Here is an 11,175-nt window from a genome sequence, read left to right as displayed (position 1 = left end):
TTCTGTATACCTCTATGCACTGTATGTATTTATTATTTTGCATATTAATGGTATTTTATCAAGGTCGTTACATTTTTATGTATTTCATTGATATGCACTTCAATAGCCGTACGCCCAAAATAAACTGAGATTAAACGTTTTTGGGGCATACCATTTGGAAGTCAACATTGCTACTAAATATTTCTGCATATTACCAATGGTGTTTCACACAGATGTTTCAGATGTTTTGTGCAGAAGAATTCTCCAAGTGAAATAACACAAATTCTAATCCTGACAGGACCAGTGACTCCTCATTGCCGAGGGTGATAGTATTTAGGATCTTTGTAGTGAGAACGGAGGTAAGATTTCTGAAAATTGAAGTCAAAGATCTTCCATATCAAATAATTTTGCTGAGTCTGGAACCTGTAGCTATGACAAAAGTTCTTCCGAGCACTTGTAGTAAATAAGAACAACAGTCCTCCACTTCAGTTTTCAGTTGTCTGTGTACAAGTTTTATTTTCTCCAACAGATTCGAAGCCCATAAAATTGGGGCAGTGCAGCCATCTAGTCAGTAATTGACTTTAGACTTCTTCAGGGCAAATATAGAAAGTATGAGAGTCGTATCATGTCATCTTGATACAATCACTGCAGCGCCTCAATGTTCAGCTCCCAGTCGGTAATAAATCCCGGCGTATTACGAACTGGGAGCTGAACATTGAGGACACGGACACGTGGCTCTGAAGACTTTTGAATTAATTACGGATTGAGAGTGAAATATAGAGGATACGGACAACTCGTTTTGAAGGTTTTTTTGAATGGTGATACGATGTTTGGCATACATAACCAATGAGACGGATATCACTGCGCTGCAGTGATCGTATCAGGGGCGGCTCTAGGCTCATGGTGGCCCTGGGCAGGGAGCAAAGGTAGGGGGCCCCGGAAGAGGGCATCCGGGCGGGCGGAGCGTGGAGGCCAGTGAAGAGGGGGGGGGGGGGGGGGGGGGTCAGGGTGTTTGGAAGTGGAACATAGCCGGAGGCCGCCAAATCCCTGCCCGGCCGCTACGCAAATATGTATCCATACTCAGATGAATATTATATTAAGGATATATATTGGCGTGGTGGCCCATGGGGTGTGGTGGCCATGTGCAGGTGCACAGCTTGCACATTCCTAAGGCCACCCCTGATCGTATCAAGATGACATGATACGACTCTCATACTTTCTGTATTTGCCCTGAAGAAGTCTAAAGTCAATTACTGACTAAACGGCTGCATTGCCCCAATTTTATGGGCTTCGAATCTGTTGGAGAAAATAAAACTTGGATACAGACAACTGAAAACTGAAGTGGAGGACTGTTGTTCTTATTTACTACAAGTCCTCGGGAGAACTTTTGTCATAGTTTTAGATCACCAGATGGTGGTTGGATTTGGGGTTGTGGTAACCGATCCCATTTTTCCTGGAGCACTATATTGAGACTTGTGACATTATAACTCACCTATATTTGCTGTGCGCTCTTGTCTAATTGTTACCCCATTCTTTTGCATTGGAACCTTTAGCTATTCTGTCTTGACTCACTGATCACAGTACAGGGTCTCATTTTAGTGTGATAAATGTACATAGGCTCAAATGTCTTTTTTTCTGATTTATCTGCTATCGGAAAGATCTTACTAAGATTTTGGACTCACTGTGAATCTCTCAATTTGTTGGGCATGTGGCCTTGCGTGGTTAGTCCGCAGCATGTATTGACATGAGGAGTACTAGAATTTCTAGTAATTTGACTTTGACTTAAAGTTAAAATTCAGTTTTTTGCTGTCCTACAGTACATTTTGAATATGCAGGTCGATTGTCAACACTTCTTTTTTTATTTTTTTTATTGCAAGATGAAATTGACATCTCCACCAAGTACATTGTCAGGCCTACAACCCTGGGGCCGGCTAAAATCAACATTACGTAGCTTAGGTAGGATTTACACAGCTATTTAGCCGACAACCAACGGTCCGGCAGCATATTTTTCAGCATGTATCGCAAATGTGTCATAATTATCACATGTATAAATAAGTATCATTTTGCTTTTTGTAATTTTAATAACATAACAAAACTTTTGACTCGATAGTTACCGAAGTGACATTATGTGCTGTTCCTCAGCTGCTCCCATCACACGACAATTACTACATACCCACATCCACCCCACATTCCCAACTCCCGGCCCCGGCTCTAAACTATTCAAGGGATCCACGACCCTACCTTCTACTAACTTCTGAAGAGACCAGTAATCTGTCACTGCAAATGCTAAACATCTTCCATCTCATCCCCGGAGCTGTCAATATCCTCCTCTAAGGGTTCACATAGATCGCCCTTATATGTGTTCCTCTGTAACCACACTTTGTTCCATTTGCGGGGGTTCGCTCTCAGTTGATACACCGCTCGTTCCGTCATCATAAGTGTATCCATATTTCTACACCACTGTGACAGGGTTGGTGGCTCCGCTGCTCCCCATCTCTGTGTTATGTCTCTCTTGGCTGTCATTGTGCCTATCGTAACCCACAATCTACTGTGGAACGTTAAGTCATTCGGGCCCCATATATTCAGTAGGCACACCCGTGGGTCGGGCACCAGGGACAGACCCAGGGTCTGCGAAATGGTACGCATCACCTGCTGCCAGTACCTGATCAAAGCTGGGCAGTCCCAGAGTGTGTGGAGGAAGGTACCCTCCATTCCACAGCCCCTGAGGCAGAGCGGGTTTATTGCCCTGCAGAGTTTAAATAGTGTTGTTCTGGTGTAATATATTCTATGCAGTATTTTCCATTGTACCAAACGGAATTTAGCTGAGATGCCCGCCTCACGCGGGGACGCCAATGCAGCATTCCAATCTGACTCTTCCATGTCACCTATCTCGTCTACCCATTTTTCTCGCAGCTTTACTAGTGGGTCAGGTAAGTTGTTCATAATTTTACGATACGTAAGGGATGTCGCACCCTCCTGCATGAAATCAGTGAGCAGGCGATCCTCAAGCGGTGACGCCTCCGGCACTACAGTACCAACTGGGATGGCTGCCATTAGGGCGTGCCTAATTTGCACGTACCTATATGTTTCCGTTGGATCTAGGTTGTAGTGGAGTTGAAGTTGTGTAAACGGGACTACCCCTCCCTTGACCACAAATCTCCTATTGTACAGATCCCTATATTATCCCATTGGGTAAATGTGAGAAGTTGGCCTGATATGTGGAGTTTCCAATTCTGGAACTACCTTGTATCAGTCCAAACAATCCCTTATGGTGTCTGGTTGTAAGTCAACCTTGTTAGACAGGCTGAACCTAGAGGAACAAAACCTAATACACATACCCTAGAGGTGTGTACCAGTGTGGGAACACCGGCGTTGCAATGTTACCTCACCCACAGGAAGCGGGTGCATAGGGTCGAATTGGCGTCGGGTTTTGACACGCAGGCTCTTGGTGCTTGGAGCTGAAGATGCTGCAGGCGATGGGAAGCAGAAGTGTCCGGTGTGATCCAAGGGTGGATCGAAGTCGAGAAGTATGTGAAAGCAGAGGGGACAGAGTCTGGGTCACTCAGCAGTGACCAGGGTGAAACCAGGACGGAACCAGGCAATGTCGGGTGCAATCAGATGGTTGTTGAGGAGATTCTCTCCGCTGTCACGTGGGCTCTGGGGCATCTGCGACGTCCAGGAGGAGGTCACAATCTGTCCCACCCAGGTTCTCGCCGTCAGCGCCATTGGCTTCACGATTGGAGCAAACAACACTTGGCAAAAGCAATCCACGCAGAACTGTGAGATTGCTTTTCACTCGGACCATGAGGGTCAGAGTGGGGGCTCCTTTTCACAGGAGCTGGTGCAAATCAGGAGCAACCAGAAAAGCAAGTCGGTTTAAGGTTTTCATCGGCACAGGGGCCACAAGCCAGCTGGCAAGTGACCGAGCCAACGCGTCGTGCCAACACAAGCAGAAGGGCCCCACGCAGCACTCGTCGAGTGTGGAGGAGTGAGCTTCGGTGCAAGAGTAGCTCAGGGTTGGGGCTTCTCAGACCCCGGTGTGGAGCTTCGAGGGTCACTCGTGGGCTGCACAGTCAGCGTCTCGTGGCCTTTTCAAGATGGCGTGCCCCACGCTTCCGGTCGCCTCCACGGGTCTCAGCTCTGCAGGGACTGTGGATCGGGCTGGAGGAAGGCAGGCAAGCTTGATCTCGTTGATCTCTGTTGCTCGAGTTCCGGCGGGAACTGCAACAAAGCAAGGGTCGAGGTGCTGGATGGTGCCTGTTTGCACAGGTTGGTCACTCCTTGACCACAAGGGAGATTCTTCAGTCTTCTACATTGAGTAGGATGTCGAAGGGTCCATAGTTTCGTTTCTTATGTTTCTTCAGGATAATCTGAGTTGCATTGGCACTGCTCCCACTCTTATTCGAATCTGTTGGGCTGGATTACCTGCTAGGTCCCCTCCTATGGGTGGGACCCTGGAAGGGGGTGGATACACCCCTTTCCTTTGATCCAGGCCGCGCTGGGACTGAGGCTGGTGTGCCCCAGAACCGGTTTGGCCGGATTATGCAAGGGGCAGCCTTGTGCTCCCCAGGCAGTGTCTGGTTTCTTTCAAACCTCCCTGCTACAATCCACTATCTCCTGTTTGGGGTGGTGTAACACCGCCCTGCAACAGGAAACCCTTTGTCCAGGCCCCCATCTGCTGAGTTTCGGTCAGCAGCAGGAGGTCAGACCCGTGTCTGTGGCAGAGGCATCCATTTTGTGGATTTGAGGCTCTTTTAAAATCAACCGCATTTCAGTAAAGTAACATGTCTTCTCCCTCTAGAGGGGTGGAATGCTACCCCCGTCACCAGAACTGGCGAGGGGGTAGTATTCCAATTCGTATGACACCTTACACGACATGTTTTGATAAAGCCAAACCAAAGCTGCTATATAACCGCGAGGATTATAAGGCACTTACTAGTATATGGTATGGCATTATCCCGGATCAGCTTAGGGAGTTGTTCCCGACAGCTGCAGACAGGCTCAGCTCATGCCAGAGCTCCATCTCACATTAAACCACGCACTCTGCCTCCAGGATTGATAAGGCCTTCCATAGGAGTGATTCACAGGTTTACATGTGTCCAGATATAGGTTTAGATATAGGTATACTATATCTAAGCAAGGGATGATTACACCCACTTGCCCCAGCTGAGTGTTCAGCCAGTTGTGTCAATTTTGGATAGCCAGCCAGGGGTGGCAAAAGATATGCTGCAGCCCCTGGTAGGCCTTGGATGCACCTATGCCCTAGGCACCTATAGTGCTCTGTACAGGGGCTGATAAGGTGACCCAAGCCAATTTAGTTATGCACCTAGGGTACATGGAATCCATTTTACAGAGAGAGCAGATAGCCTGGGGTCCTGATTAGCAGGGAACTAGGCCAACTAAGTCGAAAACCAGCTAAACACAAGGCAAAAAATCTGGGGTAACCATAGTCAGGTAGCCACCTTCTTACACAACACCCCCCCCCAAACGAAAGGAGATAAGGCTATCCTTGGCCAGGTAAGCCTATATTGCCTGAGTGGCCATATAAGGAAGTACCTGCACTAGCATGGGTACCCCCTGTCTCATGGTCCACTAAGCAGTCCCTCACCCTTGGGGTATTAGAGGGTCTCCACCATAGGGAATCACTACCTTGGGTGTGTTTAAGCGAAGTTAAAGGCTGGTTTGGATATGGAGTATTGAAGTGAGGCTCCTCTACTTTGGGGCTCAGCTTCCTCCAATTATCTTCCACCATGTGTGCCTTTCTTTTTTCAACTGAGTTGCACTGTGCTCTTATGGTCAGCCTCTGGCTACCTAAAGCTGGAGGCTGGGTCCCTCTGTTTGGCTTGCTGGAGGGACAGTTCAGGTTTGGGCCCTTTGGGTCCCAGGTTTGGCTGTGCCCAACAGAATCCATCTGTGGGAGGTCCCTAACTTTCTTTTAAGGGGGCTACCTCAGGAGTTTTTAAAGTTTTCACCTTACTAGGGCTACTAGTTTTGGTGCCCCTAATCTGTTGATGGGGGTGCTTTATTTGACAGGGGCCCTGGGGGGTCTCACTGTCCTTCTTGCCCTCTGCAGCCCTGGGCTGGCTAAGGCAATGTAGAGAGGGGCAGGTTACCTGCTCCAGACTGGATCCCACCTGAGAAGGGTCCACTGCCATCAGAGGCTCTGTCAAGCCAGGCCTAATAACCTCTGGGGCAGTTCCTTCATCAGGGGAAAGATCAGTTCCCTGAGGAGGCTGATCCTGTCCTAATGTCTGGTGAGGGGGAGATTTCTCTTCCTCCTCCATGCTCTCAGTTTGGGTGGAGTGATCCATCATTTCAGGCTTCACAACACACATATCAGTTTGGGTTTGGGCTGTGGCCATCACAGCCCCACCAACCTTTTCAGGAGGAGACTCAGTTTGGGTTTCTGCTGTTATCATAACAGCTTTGCTATTCTGTTTTGGAAGAGCTTCTGTTAAAGATGGGGCAGAGATTTGCTCAGCCCTACCAACCTTTTCAGGAAGGACATCTTGGGTTGGGGCTGTAGCCATTACAGCCCCACTAACCTTTCCATTGGAGTTTACCATTCTAGAATGGATTTCCTGTTCAACCTCAGCCCAGGCTGAGATTTCTAAATCATTACCAAGTAGGCAGTCTATAGGCAAGTTTGATGACACTGCCACTCTCTTTGGGCCAGTGACACCTCCCCAGCTGAGACTTACTACTGCCATGGGATGATTTGTTTGGATTCCATCAATGTTTGTTACCTGGTATGTGGCACCTGGTAAAAGTTGCTTAGAGGGGACTATACAGTCAGCCACCATGGTGATGCTAGCCCCTGTGTCTCTAAAGGCTTCAACTTCCAAACCATTGATGATGGGTTCTTGTCTATATTTGCTCAAGGTATTTGGGCAATCAGAGAAGTTGGCAAACCCCATGCCAGTCTCATAAACAAGATCATTTGGGGATGTGGACCTGGATAGGCCAGGGTCCACCTGGGCTCCAAAAGTAAACCCACCCAGATTACTGGGTGTGCTCCCACTTCCTGGGGGATTACTGCTGACAGTAACAGGAGGTGTTGGAGCTGGCTTTGGAGATATATTCTCTTTATTGCCATTCTTGGGACAACAGCTGTCTGTTTTGTAATGCCCAACCTGTTTACAGGTATGACAATAAGGTTTCTTCTGAGTTGATGAAGTGTCTTGGGACCCACCCCCATTCTTGGAGTTTTGGGGCCCTGGGGAAGTCTTTTCCTTACTTTTATCCCCACCCTTATCTTGAGGCTTGGTACACTCCTTCTTCTGGTTACTGTCCTGATTATTAGGCCTAATCCTGGTTCTGACCCATTTATCTGCCCTCTTTCCCAATTCTTGGGGAGAGGTCAAATTAGAGTCCACCAGGTGCTGGTGTAAGAGCTGGTTCTGACAATTACTTAGGATCTGCTCCCTCATAATCAAATTATACAATCCTGTGAAGTCATGTACTTTGCTGCCATGTAGCCAACCCTCCAGAGCCTTAGTAGCACAATCTACAAAATCAGTCCAGTCCTGTGTCTGTGTCTTCTGGGTGTCTCTGAACTTTAACCTGTATTGTTCAGTGGTTAAGCCAAACCCATCTATTAGAGCACTCTTCAGGACTTTGTAGTTTTTAGCATCCTCATGTCTGACAGTGAGGAGCTTATCTCTCCCTTTCTCTGAAAAGGAGTACCATAGGATTGCTGCCCACTGTTCCTCAGGAACCTGCTGTACCATGCAGGCTCTCTCAAGAGCAGTTATCCACTTGTGGATGTCATCCCCTTCTGTGTAGGGGGGCACAATCTTTGTCAGGTTTCTAGTATTATAGGACCTGTCTTTCTCTCTAGGATTATTGCTGCCACCAGTGGCATCTAAGCCACACATTTTCTGTTCCCTTGCTAAAGCAAGTTTAGCTTGGGCCAGGGCTAACTCTTCCCTCTCTATCTGGAGTTCTACAGCTCTCATCCTGGCCTTATGCTCTCTTCTCTGGGGGGAAGTCATTCCCCTTTGAGATTTTCTTGAGACACTAGAAATGTGAGAGTCCCCTGATGGAGATCTCACCCTTCTGTTGCCTGTGGGAACTAGGTTATAGGATCTGGGGAGGTGCTGGCCCTCTCCATTCCCATGTAGGTCCAAGTTGGCTTGGCTAAGCCTGCCAACATGTACCTGGCTACCCTGTTGATCCTGTTCCTCAGGTTCATCTACTTCTGAGCCCTCCTCCTCCTCCTCTTCTTCCTCTTCTGGAGTGGTCTCATTCTCAGGGTGGGTCACTCCATCTCCTAAGTCTAAGGGAGCTGTGCTAGCCTTAGCTAAGTCATCCATTTCTAGGATGGCTATCAGGATAGGAATGGTGGGGTGTCTGCCGCTTTTTAGCCCTCTTGCAATGCACAAGGCACTCAAGTCTTTGTGGCTAAGTTTGTCATAGCTGGAAGTTGCCTTGGTAGGGTCAACTGTCACAGGGGCAGAGCCTGAAGCTCCTCCTGCGTCAGACATGACTGCTAGTGAGGTGTAAGTGGTGCACTTACCTACACTAAGTGTTTTCCTACTGTACCTTGCAAGTGAGTTGTAGTCAGGGTGTGCTAATCCCTTTAATCTACAACTACTAAGTTCAGTAGAACTTAATATGCTAAGCTTTTGATTTATATGTACCTAAGGTACTTGATGTGATCTTTCAATTTGATAAAAAGATTGCAATGGTAAAACAACAGCAAGCTCAAATCCGCACCGCTGCGCACCAATGTGAGAAGTGTGCCTGATATTTGGAGTTTCCAATTCTGGAACCACCTTGTATCAGTCCAAACAATCCCTTATGGTGTCTGGTTGTAAGTCAACCTTGTTAGACAGGCTATCCTAGGGGTAGCATGGACTAAGCAGCCTTAAAGGCTTAACTTAAGAGGTCGTGTTAAGCGAGCTGTTTTACCACATACAATCCTGTAATATCAAATGAAAGGACACCACACAAGTATATATTATAAAAATATATGTGTTTATTTCTAAAATAATACCCAGTACTCTTTATGAGCAAAGGGGCACAAGCGTTAAATCAAAAGCACAGTATAACATACAAAGTTGCACAATTATGGATGAGGGCGGGTGGCCACTCAAACCATATATTAAAAAAGTGGTATAAGAGATACCAATCGAACAGTGGTTAGGCCTAGGGCCTAGGGAATCGCTGGGAGCAGTCTGGACTAGCAATGCTGAAGTCGGGAAAAGCCTGCGGGACTCGGGTGCAACACGTAAAGTGCGGCTTGCACCAATGCAATGTCAATGGTGCGTAAAAGTTACACAAAGAGAGTTTAAAGATACTTCCGCTGAACCTAGAGGAACAAAACTTAAGACACAGACCCTAGAGGTGTGTACCAGTGTGGGAACACCGGCGTTGCAATGTTACCTCACCCACAGGAAGCGGGTGCATAGGGTCGAAGTGGCGTCGGGTTTTGACACGCAGGCTCTTGGTGCTTGGAGCTGAAGATGCTGCAGGCGATGGGAAGCAGAAGTGTCCGGTGTAATCCAAGGGTGGATCGAAGTCGAGAAGTATCTGAAAGCAGAGGGGACAGAGTCTGGGTCACTCAGCAGTGACCAGGGTGGAACCAGGTGAAGGACTGGGTTTTCTAAGACCCAGCGGTGCCAGGGATAACACCTAAAACCTTCGTGGGTAACCTGTTCCGGCGTACAAATGACAGAGACACGGGACACTTCCTTCGGTGTCAAAGATTCGAGGTTTATTTACTGCAGGGAACACAGAAGTCACAAGAAGTACAACACGTGTAGGTTCTAGGCGACTGCTTCAAATTGTATCTGTGGATCGCTCTTTTTATGCCGTTTTTCGTCATAGGATAACATGACAGACAAAAGATTACAACCCGGTTCCCACAGTAAATGTCATAGGGGGTCGCTTTCATGTATTCAGGGCCCCAAACATGATTACAGTAGCATTTGGCAGTTCCCAACTGTAAAAGTACATCTTCCCACCATTAGTGCATTCCGTTCGGCTGTAAACAAATCAAGGAAGAGACAGAAACAGGTGCCGAGGAAGACGAGGATAGCGAACAGATCGAAGAGAGTGTAAAAAGGGGTGGTATCAGGAAACACGATTTGCAGGGATCAAAGGAGACGTGCCTAATGAATGCACAACTGAGACAATAGACCGGCACAGCAAGATGAGCCTCGAGCGGGGCCATCTGCCTTACAGTGTCATCCCCCTCATCATAAAGACACCCTCAAAGGAACACGTGTCTTCCGCAAGAGTTTGGGAATCCCAGGGTCGCGAAGCTGACAGACGGAACCAGGCAATGTCGGGCGCAATCAGATGGTTGTTGAGGAGCTTCTCTCCGCTGTCACATGGGCTCTGGGGCATCTGCGACGTCCAGGAGCAGGTCACAATCTGTCCCACGCAGGCTCGCGCCGTCAGCGATGTGGGCTTCACGATTGGGGCAAACAACACTTGGCAAAAGCAATCCACGCGGAACTGGGAGATTGCTTCTCACTCAGACCAGGAGGGTCAGAGCGGGGGCTCCTTTTCACAGTAGCTGGTGCTAATCTGGAGCAACCAGAAAAGCAAGTCGGTTTAAGGTTTTCATTGGCACAGGGGCCACAAGCCAGCTGGCAAGTGACCGGGCCAACGCGTCGAGCCAACACAAGCAGAAGGGCCCCACGCAGCACTCGTCGAGTGTGTAGGGGTGAGCTTCGGTGCAAGAGTAGCTCAGGTTTGGGGCTTCTTAGACCCCGGTGTGCAGCTTCGAGGGTCACTCGTGGGCTGCACGGTCAGCGTCTCGTGGCCTTTTCAAGATGGTGTGCCCCACGCTTCCGGTCGCCTCCACGGGTCTCAGCTCTGCAGGGACTGTGGATTGGGCTGGAGCAAGGCAGGCAAGCTTGATCTAGTCGATCTCTGTTGCTCGAGTTCCGGCAGGAACTGCAACAAAGCAAGGGTCGAGGTGCTTGATGGTGCCTGTTTGCACAGGGTGGTCACTCCTTGACCACAAGGGAGATTCTTCAGTCTTCTACGTTGAGTAGGATGTCGAAGGGTCCAGAGTTTTGTTTCTTATGTTTCTTCAGGATAATCTGAGTTGCATTGGCACTGCTCCCACTCTTATTCGAATCTGGTGGGCTGGATTACCTGCTAGGTCCCCTCCTATGGGTGGGACCCTGGAAGGGGGTGGATACACCCCTTTCCTTTGATCCAGGCCGCGCTGGGACTGAG

At 48.5% G+C, this 11,175-nt stretch overlaps 1 pseudogene; it reads right to left on the bottom strand.

Moving 5' to 3' along the window:
• Positions 1 to 6,195: 6,195 nt before the first annotated feature.
• On the bottom strand, positions 6,196 to 8,465 carry LOC147722707 (uncharacterized; annotated as a pseudogene).
• Between the last annotated feature and the right edge of the window lie 2,710 nt (positions 8,466 to 11,175).

This window comes from Lissotriton vulgaris, chromosome 4_1, assembly GCF_964263255.1.
Source record: "Lissotriton vulgaris chromosome 4_1, aLisVul1.2, whole genome shotgun sequence".
Classification (NCBI taxonomy): domain Eukaryota; kingdom Metazoa; phylum Chordata; class Amphibia; order Caudata; family Salamandridae; genus Lissotriton; species Lissotriton vulgaris.
This window is presented reverse-complemented; position numbering and strand designations above follow the sequence as displayed.